Here is a 17172-nt window from a genome sequence, read left to right as displayed (position 1 = left end):
GTATGTTATGCTGGGCTAAAAATCTGTCATATAATTGTTTCATATAAGAAAATGTACTTTTTCTTCCTCTTAGATTGTAAGTTCTTAAAGGAATGTTATGAATGTGAAATGCCCCCTCCTCATGCTAATATATTTGAACTACTGCCCCCGGCTGATGGGACTGTTGGGGGAAGTCGTGGGACTTTTTTGGTAGAGATAAATAATTGGAGATGGCCTTTTTGGGATGTTGGAAAGGAAGAATGTCATTGTCCCACAAAGGAAAACACAAACAAAGCAAAATAATTAGGCAAGGTGATTTCTTTTTGTGAAAAAGGTGTGTGTCCCAGAACCCAAGTAGGCTAAGGAACACAAATTGCTGAGATGGCCTCTGACTTTTATCCCTAATATAGATGGTGACAGTCATCAAGGTCATCCTCAACTGTAGAGGGACCTAACTCGTTGAGCAATGATTTTCAACCTTACCAAGGTTGAGGCCCTTTAATGCAGGTCCTCATGTCGTGGTGACCGCCAACCATAAAATTATTTTCATTGCTACTTCATAAAAAACTGTGATTTTGCTACTATTATGAATCGCAGTGTCAATGTCTGCTATGTAAATGGTCTTAGGTTACCCCTGTGAATGAACAGCTGTTCTAAGGAGAGTTGCTTTCTCTGTTTCCTCACATTCCTGGAGGTGACGTAATGGGTCAAATGATCGCAGCTTTCATGGTTTCCTGACATATCTGGAGGTTATTTTGTTGGGCCACGTTTTAATTTTACTCAGGTCTGAGTCTCCCATAGACTCAGGCTAGGAGATGATCTTCACCAGGTGTGGGTTTTACTGCTGTGAACAGACACCATGACCAAAGGCAACTCTTATAAGAACAACATTTAACTGGGGCTGGCTTACAGGTTCAGAGGTTCAGTCCATTACCATCAAGGCAGGAACATGGCAGCATCCAGGCAGGCATGGTGCAGGAGGAGCTGAGAGTTCTACCTCTTTATCTGAAGGCTGCTAGCAGAATATTCCTTTCCAAGCACCCAGGGTGAAGGTCTTAAAGCCCCACCCACAGTGACTCACCTACTCCAACAAGGCCACACCTCCTAATAGTGCCACTTCCCAGGCCAAGCATATACAAGCCATCACATTCCACTCCCTGGCCCCCAAAGGTTTGTTCAAACATGTCTATGGGGGCCATATCTAAACATAGCATAATGCAAAATACATTTAGTCCAACTTCCAGAGTCCCCATAGTCTATAGACAGCAATCTCAACAGTGCTAAATCCCAAAGTTCAAGCTCTCTTTTGAAATTTATCCGACCACTTAGCTGTAATCCTGAAAGCAAGATAGGGAACCAGCTGGGCAAACTCCACACTCGCCTTCTCCATGTCTGTTGTCAAAGCCGTCTTCAGACCTCCAACTCCTTTTTCATCTTTGTTGACTGCATCAAACTTCTTTCTCCTGGGCTTGTTTCTACTTCCTGTTAGCAGCTTTCCTCAGCAGATAGCGATGGTTCTGCCTCAGCATAGCTCTGACGTCTCAAACATCTTGGGGTCTCCAGGACAGCTCCAATGTTACAGCTTCTTGTTTCAATGTCTGGGCTCAACACACGATCTTCTGGGCTCCTCCAAAGGGCTGGAGTTACTTCTCCAGCTCTGCCCTCTGTAGCAGTCTAAGCTCAGGTTGATCCTCTCCACTGCTGCTGCTGTGATCATCGCATGGTGCCGGCATCTAAATTACACTAGGGTTTTCTGCCACAACTAGGCCTCACCAATAGCCTCTCACAGGCTCTCTTCATGGTGCTAAGCCTCAACTCCTTTGCATGATGCCTTCATTCCTGGGCCATTAATTGCAACTGAGGGTTTCTCAGGTGTTGGTTTCTCTAGAACAGTCTACTGAAGCCTAATGGCAGATCAGAACCACCTGAGCTTTTCAAGATGCTCCATGCTCAGGCAGTGCCCCAAACCAGTGTGTCAGAGTTATGGGAAGGAGAGCAAAGTTGGGGCAGTCCTGAACCCACTTCCACGTGTCTAGCAGTTACAGCACATAGCTAAGGGGGAGATGCATGGTTTTGAAAGGGTTCTGCTTGGCTATAGGGCAACTGCTTAGAATCTATAGAAATTAGGATGTAGTTAATTACATCAAATTTCAGATGTATAACTTGCTCAGTAGGATGACAAAGACGAATGTGTGTCTGGCGTTGCCCCGTAGAAACAATCAGAGAAAAGCTGCCTTGTGTAATGGGTAAAGACAGAGAAAGGATCACACAGGGAGAAGAGGACTGAGCCACGGATCCCACTGGATCCTGTCCTAGAAAACAGGTGACTCGGAATGGTCCCATTACCCCACCAGTCACCTTCCTGCCTCAGGACATTTGCTCTTCTTCAAAGGTCATAGCTTCTGTGTGTTCTGCTTCAGGACCTCTCCTTTCTATCCTATGTTGTGTTCTTCCCAAAGGCATGTGTGGTGGTTTGAATATCTCTGGGCCATTTGGAGTTGTACTGTTAGGAGGTGTGGACTTGTTGAAGGAGTGTGTCACTATGGGGGTGGGCTTTGGAGGTCTCCTCCTATACTCAGGCTTCACCCATTGCAGAAGAGAGCTTCCTCCTAAACAGCCTGAGGATGTTAGGTCTCTCCTGATTGCCTTTGGATCAAGATACAGAACTCTGTTTCTTCTCCAGCACCATGTCCACTTGCTTGCTGCCATGCTTCCCGCTATGACGATGATAGACTAAACCTCCGACACTGTAAGCCAGCCCCAACCATATGATTGCTTTTATAAGAATTGCCTTGGTCATGGTACCTCTTCATAGCAACAGAAACCCTAACTAAGACAGCATGCATACACTCTTCCATTCATTAGATTTTTATCAAGCTCTTATAATATGCCAGCGAGTCTATTACTGGGATAGACATCACAATTGCCTGGGGAATATGGTTTCAGCTGTGTGTTCTTCTACCCCAGACACGATCCTACTTCAAAACAAACATTTCTCACATCCATTCCAGTATACTGGAGTTAGTGGAGCTGTGTGGGAGTGAGTTTATCCCTCCACATCACATGATTCTGATGCAGGTGGTCTGGGAATCTTACTTGCAACACTGTCCAGAGAGAAGAGAAAAGAAGGAAGAGTCACACAAAGTCCTTGCCCATGTCTTGACAGCATATGTAAGAAGGAGCCACAGTGTAGAGCTGAGTCACATGGTGCCACGCTGGTTGTCAGCAGAACTGGCTCAGCCTGGGCACCACGCCTCAGGCTTACACTCTGTCTCCTTAAGACAGAGGAATTGTCAGAAGCACCCATAGCCTTTGACAGAGGACTAGTTCTAAACCAAAACGAAGGCCACAGACCATGACTTGCTCTTCCCAAACTAGTGGCATGCTGTACACCGTCCTTGTCATTTCTCTGTCATTTTTTTTGTCTATATAGTATACTATACCATCTCTTTATCATCCAGTGATTATAACGTCACCTTCTGCATAAAGGCTCCTGACCCCTTGTCTCCTTAAACCAGGTAACGCATTCCTTGAGCTTGCTGACATCCTTGACTATCCCTAACCAAATTGTTTCTTCATGTTCCGTGGCTATCCATGTATCTTCATGGTCCCTAGAACAGGCAAGTCTGACATCTTAAGATTAGAAGTGCCTTGTCAAGGGTTGGTCTAGGATGAGGTTCCTAAAGCAGGCACTGATCCTGTCCACCAACAGGCAGGGACATTGCAAGCAGAGTAGGTGAGAGGAGCCAACAGTACCACTTCCCCAGCAGAAATGTATATAATTTCCCACAAGAAGCAACCCACTGCAAGAGCAGCTGCATCTAGGGAGTAGAGGAATGTAGTTCCCCCAGATCTCACAGTGTCAAAGATACAGTCAAGCATCAAGGAGCGAGTGGAGCTGGATTAAACAAACAGCTGTATCCTGTGTTCCCAGGTGTGAGGGCCCATTTAGAACCCTCACACTGGCAAGCCACATGACTATCCTAGGTTGCAGAAGGCACAGAGGACCTTGCTGACTCAATCAAGGACATACAATTGAGAGGAGCATAGAAGTAATTCACCCTGGGGAGGTCGGACTCCAGGATTCAAGTTCTTAATGACTGTCCTCTAGATGACCTCTCCAAATGTTGGAAAATGCTCACTGTATGGCAGTGGTGGGGATGGGGGTGTCATTGTTGATGCAATATTGGATGTCGTCATTGTTGATATTCTGTCTGTGGGCAGCCCATCTCCTTCCTCTTAGACACTGGGGGCACTTGCTCAGTCCTAACAGAGTTTTAGGGACCCACTTCTCTCTCCTGTTTCCCCATTGTCAGGGTAGGGGGTACCCTTACCTTCCTCACCAAACCCCACTGCTTAGTTACATTCCTTTTTGGTAGTGCCAACACGCCTGGCCCCCTTATTTGGAAGGGATCTTCTAGCTAAGTTGGAGCCTCTATTTGCCTAAACTCAAGCTTACCAGCAGCCCTTCGGCTCCTTCTAGCAAGCTGTTACCGCTTAGGCAGACTACCAACAATCGTTTCATTAGGTTTCAGGATCATTAAAAGTAATTTAATCCTATTTGCCAATCTATCTGGAGCCATGGCTCGTCTCCGACCTCAGGTAGTCCACAGGTCAGTCAGCTCTATTCCGTGAGTAGAAATGTGTGGAACTCATCATTTTGCTTACCTCTTCAATGTGCACAGGAAAACAAACTGACCATGCAGAATCTTCCTCACATGACTTTAATAAAATAGATTATTCTTCCTACTTAAGCTGAAATAATTTTCAATGATAATTGCTTAGTGCTCTCCACGTAGCTCAGTTTTTTGCCTACTTCTTTCATTGCTCTGAGGTACTCAGAGAAAAGGATTTAAAATTATTGCTTAGGATGCTCTTTCCCTCAGGCAAGAGTAAAAGCCATTATATAGCCAAGAGCCTGTTAATTCACTTTTACTATTGAACTTTTCAGCGAAGTCATCCTATGCCGAGCATGTTCGAGCAATAGACTAATAATAATCAAGATATTGATGGTTTCTTCAGGAATCAGGGCAGAGTTGCTTAGGGGAGGTTGACAGGTGCAACAGAACAGAAAACTCAAAGTATTCTTGACTGAGAGTACGACAGGGACAGAGGTCATGGCCGACAGCAGGATGTGAGGAGTAATGTCAGAGAACCTCAGCAGACAGGAGCTTCCTGCAACCCAGAATGCATCTGCTGTGCCAGCAACCCAAGGACCAGGACCTGGAGATTTGCTTCTGTCAGGAGTCACGCATTTAACTCTGGCGCATTCACATTTTGATAGTTTAGAAATGAAAGGATGGGAAGAAAAGGAAGGGATGGCGGTAGAAAGGAAGAGAAGAAGAGAGAGGAAAGAATCCGCTCATTAAAAAAAAGATGAAGCACCTGGAGAGAAATGGCGATTCTCTTATAGTCTACATTTTATTTACAATGATTTCCAAAGTTGCTAAATGAAGAATGGTTTATATTGTTTTCTCTCTTGGTATTGGTGGGTGATGGGAGACCATCTGCTCCTTATCTAGCAGCTTGGTAGAAAACATGGCAAATGATGGTCTGACCTTCTGGTTTTCAAAGTGTAGTGTTGGTATTAATCCTAGAACGTTATTATTTCTTCTACCTCTTTTTTTCTTCTTCCTCCTTTTCTTTCTTTTTCTCCCCCTCCCTCCCTTCTTCCTTCTTTCTTTCTTCCTCTTCTCCTCCTCTTCCTCCTCCCTTTCCTTCTACAACCCAGCTGCCATGGTTTCTTGTAGTGAGTGACTCACAGCCCCCAGCTGCTGTGTATACGGGAAAGACTTACACTTAGAACAAAAGTGCCCACCTCTTTCTCTCCCGGGCCTGGAACAGGATGTCGTGTGTACATTAGGGGCTGTCAGGATGATGTGCTAGCTCAGTACTGAGGAAATACCCCAACACTGTCTCCACCATCAGTGATAAGGTATCATTCGGTGATCACTGTTTGAAAATACTTGACCTCTTCTTCAGGCTGGGGAAAATGGAAGATGGCCAGTCTCCAAGCATGGGCTCCTTAAAAGAAACTCAACAGAGATATCAATGGCTGATATTTCTTCAGAAAGTCAGTTCGGAGCTTATTCAGTGGAGAGTCCTACACTAAGTTGGCAGGACCATGAAGCTGGCCCACTCCTCCACAAGGCAAAGGTCAGCTTAGGACTGGAACATGGGAGATACTTGGAGGATAAAAGACATGAGTTTAGATTAGGCAGGGTTGAAATGTTTGGTTTATAATGCGTGTGACTATTTTCTTGGCTTAGTCATGGTAGATATGTGGAACTCTGGAAAACGTCACTTACTCTGGACTTCAGATCACCCAGAGTAGATGTGACCTTGTATACTTCTCAATATGGCATCTGAGTGGTCTCTCTGATAGGCCAGCTCCATTAGAATATGACCAACCGGTCATTCCTCTTAGATGCTTGAAAGTTTGATGAAAATTATTATACCCAGCACAACTAGGCAGCGAGCCTTACAGCTGATTAAGACATTCCAGAAGCTTCTGGTCACCACAACCCAAGACCGCACCCTGTCCATGGTCTCTAGTTCAGTTTCTTTGGGGTGGAGTAAAACCTTAAACATGCCTATGAAGTGCTCTAAACTCGGAACCCTTGTTTTATTTTCCTGATCTCGGTCCTATCCCCAAGCTCTTGTTTCCCCCTAACCCTGGCTCCGACTGTCTCGTGCCTAGTACCTCTACACTGTTTCTTTAACAATCACCTGTATCAAACCTGATTAAAGTATTTGACTAAAATCTCCTAGGAGCAACTACTGTCTTTGTGCACTCACATTTCATAGTTTATATAATAATTAAAATAGCATGGCATAAAGAAGCCTGGGTACATTCTTAACAGACTCATTCAAGAGGCAATGGGAGTGCAGGGTACGGGTCCCGATGTTGAACTCTTATCAGCCCTGTACTCTCAGTCAGTGTTCTACAGCTTGAATAGTGCGTGGGCCCGACTCAGGTCATTTTACTCCAGAGGGCATTCACACTGTAGGCAATACTATGTCACGTTCCCTTGTTTATTTACATGATCATACTTTACACATATACATGTGCACACACACAATAACTGTGAATATTCATGAGGCACAATTAATATTTCAATGCACATATGCTGCGTTATGGTCGCATCGAGAAATAATGTGTCCATGTTTTTTCAGACATTTCTCAGTTATCTGGGGCTAGGAGAGTTCCAGGCCCTTTGCTAGCTCTTTTGAAATATACTGTGTGTTATTCGCCAACCTTGTCCTACTGTGCTACGGAGCGGTAGAAGAATCCTCTGTTCAGCTGCACCCTGTGCCCACCAGCCACTCTCCCTCCATGCTTCCCGAACAGTGGCAGCCACATCTCTCTACGTCTCAGCCGTCATCTTGCCTCTATTTCCCATAAAGTACTTGTTGCTCTATGTTCATTTCGTTCCCCTCAACACAATGGCCTCCGGTGCTAGTAGATGTTTCTTTTCTCTTTCCAAAGAAGACTTGAATTTATTTTATCCATTTGCTTGCATCTAATGTTACTTATATGCACATGGAGGTTAGAGGACAGCTTTTTGGAGGTCAATTATTTCCTTCCACTGGGTTTCTGAAACAGGGCTTGATGGTTTGGATTTAGAAAGTTCACAGGCTATTTCTGGGGCTATTGGTTGCTCTCCACAACCTGATGGTAAAGCCCTACTCCTGAAGTCAATACTCACATATGTCATCAAACACGGAGAAGTAAGAGTGGTGCTTAATTAGAAGCTTCACCCGTACTGACAACTGTGTTCAAGGGGCTGGAAGATATTCTACATGCTACTGGAGGAGAAAGATAGTCACCAGTATCTCCCAGCTATAAATCCTGAGACCTACAATAGTGACCTGCCTGAAAGATACATGGGTGCATTACTGGCACAAATGCCATAGGAGTAACCAACCTCTTTTTCAGTCAATTTAACAGCCACTTTATGAGATGGAACCCATACTTAACACTGCTCAAGTGGCCGAGAATTTTAGGAGGGCCTAAGAAGATAACCTAATACTATTATTCTGCTAAAGGGACACAGCAATTAAATATGTCTTAATGCTATCTTGCTGTACACATAGATTAGTACCTCAGTCAGCATTCACAGGAGAAACTTCTTCTTCCAGTAGATGGGAACCAACATAAAGACCCAAAACTGAACAATGTGCAGAGAGCGAGAAGCTTTGGAATAGTCAGTTCTTACCTTAGTTATTTTTCTATTATTGTGAAGAGATAACTTACAAAAGAAAGCATTTAATTTAGGGCTCGCATTTCCAGAGGATAGTGACATTGATTACCATCAGAGACGGAAGTGTGGCAGCAGGCAGACAGATATAACTGCTGGAGCTGAGAACTTACATCTGATGTCTTCCTCAAAGCTGTCTTCTCAAGGCTCAGGGATCTTTACAGAAGAAAAAGGAGGAGGAGGGGGAAGAGGAGGGGAGGAGGAGGGGGAGAGAAAAGAAGAAGGAGGAGGAGAGGAGGAGGAGGAAAAAGAAGAAGGAAAGAAGAAAAGGAGGAGGAGGGGAGGAGGAGAGAAAAGAAGAAGGAGGAGGAGGAGAGGAGGAGGAGGAAAAAGAAGAAGAAAAGAAGGAGGAGGAGGAGAGGAGGAGGAGGAAAAAGAAGAAGGAAAGAAGAAAAGGAGGAGGAGGGGAGGAGGAGGAGAGAAAAGAAGAAGGAGGAGGAGGAGAGGAGGAGGAGGAAAAAGAAGAAGAAAAGAAGGAGGAGGAGGAGGAAAAAGAAGAAGAAGAAAAGAAGAGGAGGAGGAGAAGGAGGAGGAGGAGGAGGAGGAGGAGGAGGAGAAGAAGAAGAAGAAGAAGAAGAAGAAGAAGAAGAAGAAGAAGAAGAAGAAGAAGAAGAAGAAGAAGAAGAAGAAGAAGAAAAGAAGGAAGACTGCACAAGCCTGAAGTGATGGATGGCTCCAAGAGAGTCTCCCAGATAGAACAGCACGGATGCACATATGAGCTCACAACTCACAGGGTGGAAGTCGGATGAGGTATCATCATGGAGGAGGGGAGTGGACGTTGGTTCCCATTTAACCAACAAGCAATTCCAACTGATTTGCTGCCGGCAAAGGAAAAATCCGTTTTGGTTTTGTTTTCTAGTAGAGTCTCATTGGGTATTATCAACCCCACGTCAGGGCGGGTCCCATCTCCAGCTGTAGCTGATGAATAGAAATGAACTCGATGGTGTCTGCAGATACTCTCATTTCACTTTGGGCATTCTTTTCTTGTCTTTGGTCTTTTGCTTGTTTATTTCGATTTTCATTTTTGTGGAGCATGTGTGTGGGGGTGTTTCTTTGAGTTTTGCTTGTTGTTTTGTTTTTGTCTTTTTTAAATAAAGAGGTAGAGAGTAAGAGAGGAAGGAAGGAGAGAGACAGACAGACACACACACACACAGAGACAGAGAGACAGAGAGACACAGAGAAGGGGGAGGGAGGTAGAAGAAGAGGAGAGGGAGAGACATACAGTTGGGTGGATAGGAAGGTAGAAAGGATGTGAGAAAACATGATAAAAATACATTATATAACTGTATTTTTAAATCATTCTCCATAGGCTTAGGAATTTGAGCATTTGGTCCCTAATTGGTAGTGCTGTTTGAGGTGTTGTGGCCTTGCTGGAGGAAGTCTGTCCTGGGAGGCATGCCTTGAGAGTTGACAGCCTTACTCTGCTTCTAGCTCACATTCTCTGATTCAGTTTGTTGTTGAAGACGGGATCTCTCAGATTCCCACTCTAGCTACCTATGCCTCATGGAAGTGGTGCAGTTCTGAGGGGAAAGGTGTCCTGGCAGTCAGGAGCCAAGGAATTCCACAGAGTCACTCTACACTGTATGACAGCTTCATGCAAAAGATGTATTGGGAAAGGCACAAGAGGGTGGCTGCCCCCACTTGGGCAACAAGCGTCAGGGAACTGAGCAAGAGCCAGGCTTACATAGGGTTTCTTGGGGTGGAGTTTTCCAGAGTGGAAATTTCCAGCGTAGGAATTGTTGGGCATCAAACCCACGATGCCTAACCCTAACCCTGTTATGTCTAGGCAATTCCAACGGGCTGCTCTTGGGGACCTAGTAACTCCATCACTGAGAAGCTCACCTAACACAGATGGAAACTATAAAACACTACACCCTGAGCTCTGCACAGCTCACAGGAAACTGCATGTCCGCATCTCTCTCTGCAGTTCAGCCACTCAGAGCCTCCCTCCCTAATAATTATCGACTTCTTATACTGATGGGGAGAAGCCCTCAGGAATCGTTCAGCTTTCGTGTCAACCAGACACGTGACCTTTACTTTATCTCCTGAGACTAAAGAACTCCCTACTCCCTCCCGCAGGAAATGTTTCCTTCTTAGGAGAATGCTCTACAACAGCCCCAGGCTGTCTGGTTGGTTGCTTTTTAGCAAATAGGTTTCGGTTGGGTGGGGTTTTGATTTTCAAGTGTGTTTGAGAACGGCTTAATGCTTTCAGCAACACTTGCAATCAAGTCTGCACACACCTGTGTGATTGTCCCCGGCACTGCAGATCAGAACCTTGCATCTCACCTTTCTTGTTTACTATCGCTTTGTTGCTGACTTCTATGACCTCTGAGTCTTCTTCAAATTCGAGGAGCACACTAGGCTCCTCTGGGATAAGTTTCCAAGCTGACTGGTGTTGCTGGATGCGCTTTCTGCATGACTTCTGGGTTGTTCTTCTAACATCCGAGATCGCCCAGGCTTCAGCAGGCCATGGGATGTCATACAGAACCCTTGCCTCATGTTAGGAGAGATGCACGGCTTCCACTGCGGACCCAGAACTTGACATCTGAGAACAGCACCCTCACTGCAAGCTATTAACAACTGGTGACGGCTGGGGTTGGGGGGAACTGGTACCTTTCTTTCTTTTCTCTTCACACGATTTCCTTCTTCTTACTGTTTTAAGTTCTATCTTTTATTTTTTTCATTGGAAAATTTGTACACGTAAACACTATGTCTTGATCATATCCACCTAGTCAGTTTTAAGGGTGGTAATGGGACCGTGGTCCAGCGGATGGCTGCACTCTCCTGCACATACGGCAGCATTAACTGGACTCAGTGGGACTTTTTTTTTAAGATTCGAAGTTGAAGTTGGAATGATATTTCAAAGAACCCATGAAAAGGATTAAAAATTGAATAAAAGATACTTTGCATGAGTCCCATTTTAACCCTCTGTGAGCTCACCGTTCGGAGACACTAAAGAGGCTCATTTTGTTGTGGGATTGTCACCCCTCCACCCACCCCTCAGGCTATTTCATCTTCCCAAATTGAAACTAAGTCCCTTACGGAATAGGTGTTCTTTCTCTGCATCCTCAGCTTCTGTCCCTACCAGTGTCGCTACCACAGGCATGTCCTTAGAGTGGAATTGTGTGATTTCCGCTCACTGCATTTAGCGTCTGGTGGACCGTTTCTCTGAGGAGCACGTCTGCTCTGTCCTAGACTGCCTTGCAGCTTAGACCTCACTTCTGGTCTTCCACACCCTTGCAAGGCTATTTTGCCTTTTATCCTTGTTCGTGGTGACAGCCACTCTCTAGCCAAGGGTCAGTGTCAGTCTTACATGTGACCCCAACCATGGCTCCAGACTTGGTGGCTGAACCTCATTTGTCCTTTCCAAGGTTCTGGGGTTTTCCAATACCTAATAAATCTTCTGTACCAATCAATTCAAATACGCAAGTTGGGCCATTCAAATTACTTTTTTACAAAAGTACTTTAAAATGCATTAACTTATTAATTGCCTGCTGGCACTTTAATCAAATGGGAAAATTGACATAGCCAGAGGCATGTATTTTTGTGGAAGGAAAATTTATTTAAGAAGAAACAGCAGCTCTTACTGCTTAATTTAAACTGAGAAAACTGTGGAAAATCAACTGCTAGGGAAAATTAATAAAACATTTCCAGCTGCAAACAGTGACTAATTGTACGAGATGAAGACTGCCCAGAATTAATAACTTGCAGTCTTCTGTGTGAAGAACCCCCTACCACTTCAATTTACCAGGAGATTAAATTACTTCTAAGTTTGCTATATTAAAACAGAACATGAATAAAACGTTAGTGGACGCACATCTATTATTTACTGTCTGTGATATGGATATAATTATTTCCAAACAACTACAATGTGACGTGACCAGTAATATTTAAATGACTTTTTTAGCAAGAGGATCGACTCAACATTTTTTTTATAGAAAACAAAAAGTCCTTTTCGTAGTTTTACAATAATAAAACGAAGCCCAGTGATTTCTACAAATAGTAACTCCCTAGCCCCATAGATCGGAAAGTGTATTTGTCCCACCTCTCCCACCTCCTTTTCTCTGTTGTTAGACACCGTACTGGAAACTTGCAGGAGAAAATCATACTTATTTCTGACGTCTGATCTTAGAGAGAAGCCAATCCCTTATCCTACTGCCCAAAGAAGACCCAGGTGGATGCTTGCAGACATCTTGCAGTGTCTGAGGTGGCCCTGAGCTCATATATCTAGCAGAACAAAGTGCTTCCTAGGAGGTAGAAGGGGGTCCAGAACAAGTTCCAGGGGAAAACAATCAAAGCCATGAGGGAAGGTTTCCATTGGCTCTTTGGCGATATTCTTTAAGCTTGCTCACGACACCATGTCGTCTCATAAGTGCCTCCTTTTTAAGGTTCCCCTTAAAAGAAAGATTGACTAATACTATCTATGTTTCTAAGATTGGTCTGTTTTCTAGTCCGAAAGAGCCATGAAGAGGTCATCTGCTTTCTTAATGCACTGACATTCTTAGACATGTTTGAGAAGATGACAAGACAAGAACACACCATCCAATGTCTAGCACAGACCTACTGAAGGGAAATGGGTCTAGAAATGAAATCTAGAAAATTAACTCGGAGTTCTTTTCTTTTGAAGAGCAGCTGGCGTGTTTTTATTTGTTTGCCTTTCATATTTGTTTGTCAAATTGAAGGCATTAGAAAATAACCCAAGAAGCCGGGAGGGAGGGAGTCAACTCGATGTTCCAATTGAGAAGTCAGTCACACACGGAGATTTTCTCAGTGGAGAGGCCCTGTGTCCTTTGGCCGCCGATCCTTTAATGCATACACAGAGGGTATGTTTCCCTTCTCATTATTTCGTATCATTGGCAGGAAGGTCTGAGCATTGGCCTAGACAAAATCAAGGCACACTGTTTAGAAATGTACAGGCTAAACCCGACGTATAAACTGGTTTGGGATTTACCACAGAAGTTATCTGGACACATCATTTGATTTCCGGGTTTTAAATGTAATTCTGAATGAGATTTGGCAGTGCAGCCCTCTGGTGTGTGACACATAGAGGCTTTATCTGCCACCAAATGCCATTCAGGCTTACTGCTGCCGGAGTAAGTTGTGTTAACTGGTACGGTCTTTGAGGCCTTAAAGAACACAATTTCCCAAGTAGGAAAATGGATGCCCGCCACTTTCCTTCATTGCTCAATGGAGAAACCACCTAGAGCCTCCTTCCCTCTTCGATGGTACCCATCTGGGTTTTCTCTCCTTAGAAGGAAACAGTTGCTTTAACGGTTTAAGCTTCATTCATAATTTTTTGGGGCCACTAGATTTGAAGTCAATGGGAAGGCTATGAAACCCAGGAAAACTGTCCTCCCTCCCACAGACAGGAAACACTACTGCAGACACAACCAATGTCTCACTTTCCACATTTAAAATCGTCACAACGTAAATAAATCTCCCGTCTCTTAAGAGGAGATGAGCTGACAGGGAAAAGGAATTGCCTGGGAGATGTGGGTTAGATAGAACAACCATCAGGCTTACTTGGCCGGGACCCAGTTCTGCCTTCCGAATCAGCAATCTGGGCTCCTCTCTATTCCTTCAGCAACACTGTCTGGTGTGGGCTATTGCCCAGCCCTGAACTGAGACAGAAAAGCCAACACGTTTTTAGAGTGAAGCTCAGTGGTTAGAGCTCTTGTTTTGCGTGCATGAAGCTAGACGCCTCCCAACACACCTGACACACAATTGCATGTTTCCTGCCAAGAGCTGGCTATCCTTGGTCTCCTCCCTCTCACCCCTCTCAGTCAAATGCTTTCATTCCAACTGTACCTTCAAGAACTGCCGTGGCCAGGTTTATCACCATCTCCACGCTGCCAACCACGGTGCCAGCATCCCCAGCTGCTAATGCAATCTTTCTTTAGTCAGCCGAGCCTCTAGGAGGGCTGCCTTCCCCTCCTCTGCCTCTACGTCATTCTCAGGTCCAGTTTTCACATTATTTAAAATTGCATTTATTTGGTGAGGGGCAGGGGTGTTGGTGGTGCATATGCCACGATAAACCTGTGGGGGTGAGAGGACAACTTATAGGGATCTCCTTTTACTGTGTGGGTCCTGGGGTTTGCACTCAAGTCATCACCAGGCTTGGCAGCTTTGTAGCTCCAGGTCTAGTTTTGAATGCAGTGCTGGTCTCCGTCCCGAGACCATAGTGCTTGTCACCTCACAGGCAAACGTTATTTACTTACCACCTCCTTCTCTACAGCTAGAACACATCCCTCGTGATGACTGGGAGCTCAGAGCACTGCTCATGGCGTCCTGATACACTGTAGGCACTTGTGAAACAAAGCACTGAGAGAAAACATCAAGGGTTCAAAACATGCAAGTGAAACCAATGATGCGATGTCTCTGTTTGTAGGGAATTTGAAATCACTATGGTGGGATCCTGCTTTACATAGGGATTAGTGTCTGAAGTCAGCTTTGAAGGGGGAAAATCTCATAGAGTAAAAAATCAGCCTTGAAAGTCTCTTGGATTCAACATATTAATTTCAGGATAAGCCCATCCTAGTCGGTCTCTCCCATGATTGGAAAAGGACTTGCTGTTTCTTTGAATGCTATATGAACTTGTCAGCTTGAGTTGGGAGCGGGTGGTACAAAACGTGTGTGATTTGAACGCTTGCCTAACACTTGGCATGGGAACACTTGAGCCGGGGGGGTGCCCAGCATAGGAAAACAGCTTCACTTCTTCGTTGTGATGGCTGTGGGCTCTTAGAATTCAAGTCACTGCTGTGAACTTGACTTCTGGAGCACTGTGAAGACCGAATAGTCACTTTCCTTTGTTCCTGGGCACTAGCATCATCCGTGTGACTTAAATTATATAAAACCCCGTTCCAGACTTAGTCTCTGCCTTATTTCACCAGGTTCTTCAGCACCACTGATGCACACAGTGTGAAAGCTGAGGAGGCCCTTGATTCTGTTTATACCACCACAGAGAGACAACACTGCAATTTAATGGTTCTGGGCCCATCCTATGTGTAAAAAGGGCTCCTGTTTTTATGAACTCTAATCCCCCATTCTTCTCTACCTTGTGGGGTTCACAAAACCCATCACTGGGCAAATAAAATAAGTATCCCATACCTATCAGAGTCCTTCTCTATCATATTCCTCTCCTAACCCACCTGCACTTGAAGACCGCCCATCAGCAAGGAGAGTCAGCCCCATCAACATATAGCTTAGAATGGGCAAAAGCCTACTTCTTTTCCCTTCTTCCTCCAATTCCAACTCACCCCTTCTATTTAATATTTACTATAAGCCAAGGTTGCAGCTATGGAATGGGTTTTAAGCCTCACCCCCATTTCATGTGTCACAGCACAGACACCTCAGAATGAGGCTGACTATGGAGGTAAGACACTGACACCATTGGCCTGGAGTGAGTGGAAATATGGACACAGTGGCATCAGGGATGACCAGTTCCAGAGGTCCCAACACTCTTCCTTTGACACCTTCTGATCTCTGTGGACAGCAGGCAGACAAGCAGTACACGGACAATACATGTACAGAAAATGGTCATATGCATTAAAGTTAATGAATCTACAAGGAAAAATGAAAAATGAAGCTTGCTAGGTGATGCAGAAGAACCTATATTTTGAGATATCCTGGTTATCTCCCTTGTCTTTATAGATGCCCCCCCCCCTTTTTTATACCTCAGTGCTCAGAGGCAGACCTGAGAAGGTTATATCACTCACGTCAGCTCTCTGGCTTCCCAGGGAACAAGAGATTTGGAGTCAAAGAGACAAGGGTGATTTATCTTAGCCCTTTTCCAGAAGGGCCAGATCTTGTCCATATCTGGATTCTTTCCTTCCCACATCCTTTCCTGTGTTCTCTGATCTCTGTTCCCCTTCTGTGTGCTATTAGATCTGCTACTCCTGGCTCCCAAACCAACAACTGTCTCCTTGTTCTAATTTCCTACTAACTCTTAAACCTACTCACTACAGGCACAGCACTTACTTAAGCTCTTTTCTGTCACATCTCTCTGGGTTTTTGTGGGTTTTTTGGTTTGTTTGTTTTTGTTTTGTCAAAATACTGACTGATACAGACAACACACAGAACACAGTCATACAAATGACTACCTTGGTGTCAGATAGCCTTGACAACAACCCATCCGTGAATAGCTTAATGACTAGGGGAAGTTTATATCACTGATCTTGCTTTCCCACTTGCAAGACAGGGAAAATATTGTTTTTTTTCTCAGAGGACTGCTAAACCTGGTCTCCAATCAACAGCAGGCAGGGGAAAGAGGGCCAGACGGAAAGGAATCCATTCAGCAGTCAATGCTCTGAGACTACACCTCCAGGTCCCCATTAGAATTTCAGGCTCAGCTTTTGGTCCCTGACCTACAGAAGCCCTCAGAGAACACATGACTGTTGACTGCAGTGACTAAGTCTGTGCTGATTTTGTTTCAAGCAGGAGAAAACAGGTTTACTTCCCAGGCACTGTGCTAGCAAACTCTTCATCCTCTGTAAAGAAGATGAATGATGAAATGGTCTGGTTCAGACACGGCTGCAGATGACATTGTTCAGCCTCCTGTATTTCCGGTCTACCCCGTGTGGATGCTCACCCTCTGGAAACAAGAGGTCAAGCAGTGTCAAACAAACAAACAAACAAACAAACAAACAACAACAACGACAACAACAACAACAACAAAACCAGCCACACAATCAGGCCAGAAACAGAACAGACCCCCAGACACTGGCCAGAGGGATAAATAAACAAATGAAGGAAGCAACACCCAGGAGATCCTGGTGCCCTGTGGAAGTTCAGCAGACCCACTCAGTTCTATAATGACAGTGGGAGACTCTGAGAAGTTCCACAGTTCAATACAGGAGTGAGAAAGTTTGCCAAGAGGTAAGTGTCCAGGTAGACGTGGTCATAGCAGGCTACCTATGGCTCCGAGGCACTGGGG

The sequence above is a fragment of the Rattus norvegicus genome, chromosome 15, assembly GCF_021556685.1.
Source record: "Rattus norvegicus strain SHRSP/BbbUtx chromosome 15, alternate assembly SHRSP_T2T, whole genome shotgun sequence".
Lineage (NCBI taxonomy): Eukaryota > Metazoa > Chordata > Mammalia > Rodentia > Muridae > Rattus > Rattus norvegicus.
Note: the sequence above shows the minus strand (reverse complement) of the source record.